We start from the raw sequence: 4,499 nt of genomic DNA, 5'->3' as shown, positions 1-4,499 counted from the left end.
CATCCTCACATGTTCTTATTTTTATATCTGCCTGTTAGTCCCTATTGATAGAGTGCTATGAAGATGATCTGAGTTGTTTATTTAGTTACCTTTTGTTTGATTAGGCGGATAGATACTTGGTATGAAAACACTTTTGCTAGACTGTCATAATCGTTGGCAAGGGCTTGTGTTTGAATGAAGGGCTTGATTGGTCGTACGAATCTTTGTTCTGTTAGGGAGAGCTCTATTGCATCTCCCATCTTAAACTATTGTTTGATAATACCTCTAACCTTAAACTCTGGCAATTAAGGTTAAATTATGAACTCTACCACAGATAACCCAACTACATTCAGTTTCATGTTTTAATCACACTTGGGTCTAATTAAATGATTACCTAGGAGACAGTCAATTGCTTAAAATACCTCCCAGTAGCAATCCTTAACTTTATTGGTCACAGAATGGCTTTTGATTATTTTACTAGCCTGTGGTAGTTACATAATTTTATGTCAACCTGATAAATACGTGTAGGGGTGGAGTCTAGCCTGTCAATCAGGTCACAGCCTGATGATGCCTCCTTCTGGGTGTGACCTTCTCGTGAGGATTCTGGGAGCTTTCTTTTTCCCTGGAGGAGGGCCACACACTCTCTCGCTGCTTCACCTTCCTGTTCACAAGACACATTGAGCCACATGTATACCTGTGCCAGCCCTGTGATGCTTCCACCACCATTGAATCCAGAAGACTTTCACCCACCCGTTTGTGATCTTTCTGCATTCCGCATCATTGCATATGGCTGCATTAGTCTGAAGAAGGATTTATGAAGTGGTATTGGATTTGTGGGATAATATCGGACTTGATCTGGACTGGACTGGAATGTTTTCTTAATACAATTACTCTTTGATATAAAGCTCTTTCCATACATATAAGAGTGTCTCTGGATTTGTTTCTCTAGTTAGCCCGGTCTAACACACAGCCCATCAAGGTGGAGTTTGGGATGTAATAACATGGTATTTACAGAATTAGAAAACAAGCTACATGGCTACACAATGTAACACCCTTGTAAGCACCAGACTTACTCAGGTGGCTACCATCAGGAATAGATAGATGGGTTTACAAGTGAGAGCAATACTTTTGTTTGTATTCTGCTCATAGTAGGCTTAATTAAACTTAACTCTCACTGTCTTACATGTGGTAGAGGAAAGAGAATGGCTTGGACCAAAGTGGCAACATCAAAAAGGTGGCGTATCTTGGCTTTGATAAACACTGCGATGTGCTTGATGAATCCTTCACTTGCACCTACATCTTAGTGAATGGCCACATGATATCTAGTAGAAAACTGGCACCGTGAGGTTACAGAGCCTGTCTTGGCTGCCATCTAGGAGCTCGGCTAAGCCCAAGTTGATCATTGATCTGAAGCCCTCAATCTCTGAAACCAAAGGCATCTGTTTGGCCTGCAGCCAGAACCCCGGTTCCACCTTTCAAACAGTCTTAAAGTCACCTTAGTAGCCACATACAAACTAATGAACACTGACCTGCCATGATGACATCCCAGGAGAGAGGGAACGATAATAGCCCTAAGCCATCTCTCTGACAAGCTAGGAAGACAGGGAGAAGTAGTTTACCTATGGGAAAGACAGATAGATGGAAACACACATGCATACAAATAATAAGGAAGATTGGCTTAAGAGAGTTCTTCTCAGAATTAAGACATATAAGTAGGATGAAACTATGATTCTTTGTACCCCTCATGTCCAACCTGTTGGCTCAACAACACCCAAACTCCCTGACTGTCATTGCCTTAAAAGTTTATAACAAAGATCTTCGGAAAAGCTATGGTGAATGCTTACCTCTAGGCCCCCCAACTCTGTCTACAAACTGTCGATCTTGTCTTGTTCTTCAAATTCAGGCCAACATAGCTTTGATACCAGATCAGTCTATTTCTCAACTCTCTTTTGTCTCAGTGTCCCATACACTGAATAAAATTGTTTTTTCCTCATTATTATAACTCTTTCCCCGCAAGACAGTGTCTAAATGTATTTTTATTCCCACAGTGGATGTGTACTCATATGTCCTCAAAACCAAATAAGCTTTATAGGATGCAACAAGATTTATGCCTGAGGAGGGCAGGTGGGAGGAAATTAAAAGCACATGTTTTACTTTAATTTTAAGGGGTTTTAACACAATCACTGAAGACATATGGGTGCATAAGCAAATGTGGCGAGGAAAGCTGATGGTGCCCGGTTATCAAAAGATATAGCGTCTGGGGTCTTAAAGGCTTGAAGGTAAACAAGTGGCCATCTAGCTCAGAAGCAACAAAGCCCACATGGAAGAAGCACACCAGCCTGTGTGATCACAAGGTGTCGAAGGGATGAGGTATCAGGCATCAAAGAACAAAAAATCCTATCATTGTGAATGAGGGGGAGTGCAGAGTGGGGACCCAAAGTTCATCTGTAGGCAAGTGGACATCCCCTTACAGAAGGGTCATGGGGAGGAGACGAGTCAGTCAGGGTGCAGTATAGCAATGATGAAACATAAAACTTTCCTCTAGTTCTTTAATGCTTCTCCCCACCCCCCCTACTATCATGATCCCAGTGCATGACCAGAGGATGTACACTGATACAGATAGAAACTGTAAACACATGGGATCCAGCACAGATGAACCCTTCAGGACCAGTGGTGAGAATGGCGATACCAGGAGGGTGGAGGGAAGGAGGGGTAGAAAAGGGAAACCGATTACAAGGGTCTACATATAACCTCCTCCCTGGAGGCGAACAGAAAAGTGGGTGAAGGAAGATGTCAGACAGTGTAAGACATGACAAAATAATAATAACTTATAAATTATCAAGGTTTCATGAGGGAAGGGGGGCGGGGGAGGGAGGGGAAAAATTAGGAGCTGATACCAAGGGCTCAAGTAGAAAGAAAATGTTTTGAGAATGATGATGGCAACAAATGTACAAATGTGCTTGACACAACGTATGTATGTATGGATTGTGATAAGAGTTCTGCGAGCCCCCAATAAAATGATTTTTAAATGCCAATATTTAACTAATATGTATATGTTTCAATGCACAGCATCTGGCACTTAGAATGGGCTTTTTAAATATTTGTATTTTATCATTAAAAAATATTAAGGGGTTTTTCTTACCCATGAAACCAGAAGTTAACCATATAAGAGCATAGATCAAACTATGACAGCATTGGCTTGCTTCATACACCGGAAACAGCTGTTCTTCAGCATTGTAAATTTGTCTTTTCCAGCTAGAAAGGGTACTCAACCATGAACGCCAAAAACCAAGACTGTAACAAATGAGTATGAAGCCAAAAGTCTAGGTGCTATTGTTAATGTTAGCTCAGTAACCAGTAGGTGCGTGGCCTCCATGGAAAACTGCATTCATGAAGGAGAGAATTAATTAAGCATCTAGAAAAACTCCAATCCCCAGGAGCGCTGTTTTTGCTTAAATTTCTGCATGTAGGAAGACTCAAGAATTCTTCCAAGTGGTTAAACAGAGGTTGGCTTTTAAAAATTGGAACTAGCCTCCTTTGAACCATTTGGTTGTTGTAAATGAAATCGCCTCCTTGCATGCTTCTAGAATACCTGCTTAGAATAAACCTTTTGGTTCCACTGCTTTGCGTTGCGTCTTCCTCTTTTGATAACCCCAGCAGGTCACAGATCATGACATAAAGAAAAGATTTCTTTTTTGGCACTTGTACACTTTTTTGAGTTGAAATTTCTAATATTTTGACTCTCCTTTGCCAAGGACAGAAGCCAGAGATATACAAACAAATATGGCAGCATGGTTGACAGCTAATGGCCTTCTTCTTTCAAAAGGGAAATGGTGGAGACAATCCTCGCTCCCCCTCCCTTGAGAGGCCAGACTCAGAGAGGCCCTACGTCGGAATAGAGATTAGAGGGTCATTCCAGGGCACACACCTACCTGCGTGGTTTGTGCCCTATGCTCACTCTCTCCAGGCAGGTCCTAATGAGTCTCATGGGAACAACCAGTCCTCCATGGATGCTCCAGTTTGCACCTGCTCCACCGCCATCCTCCACAGCATCAACAGTCCCCTCCGCTGTGGCTTGGAGTCCACTGGTGACAGAGCCCCTGGGCTCGCTCTTGTTTTCCCTCCATATCTACTGGAGCCTCTGGAGCCCCAGGGACACTGGGGAGACTCTGGACTTCAGCAGCAGGGAGTGCAGTCCTGACCCCGGGGCAGCTCCATGACATAGGGCCAAACCACCCTAACGACAGGGGACAGCTGTGCTGGGACCCATGCCAGCGAGGGTGCCACGTGTGTGGGGACTGTGATGGAGGAGCTGCCGTGGGGTGAGCTCTGTGGTGGCCCCTGATTGCTCAAAGGGGGTGTGGGGATAGGGGGGTGTCTTCCTACTCCCAGCAGAGTGGGGCATGCCCCTGTGTCATAGCAGCCCTCCAAGCCCCACAGAGCCAGGCTGAGCCCAGCAGAGAATAAAAACAGCTCTATTGAGGACTCTTACATAGTCTCCATCCAGAGCAGAGCACTGT

At 43.9% G+C, this 4,499-nt stretch overlaps 1 pseudogene; it reads left to right on the top strand.

Annotated features, from left to right (window-relative positions):
* The window catches only part of LOC115869223, a 129,925-nt pseudogene extending 128,601 nt beyond the window's left edge, over positions 1 to 1,324 (top strand).
* The last annotated feature ends 3,175 nt before the right edge of the window (positions 1,325 to 4,499 follow it).

The sequence above is a fragment of the Echinops telfairi genome, unplaced genomic scaffold (genome assembly GCF_000313985.2).
Source record: "Echinops telfairi isolate 266 unplaced genomic scaffold, ASM31398v2 ScPeMD7_23;HRSCAF=83, whole genome shotgun sequence".
NCBI lineage: Eukaryota > Metazoa > Chordata > Mammalia > Afrosoricida > Tenrecidae > Echinops > Echinops telfairi.
Note: the sequence above shows the minus strand (reverse complement) of the source record. Positions and strands in the feature narration are given on the sequence as shown.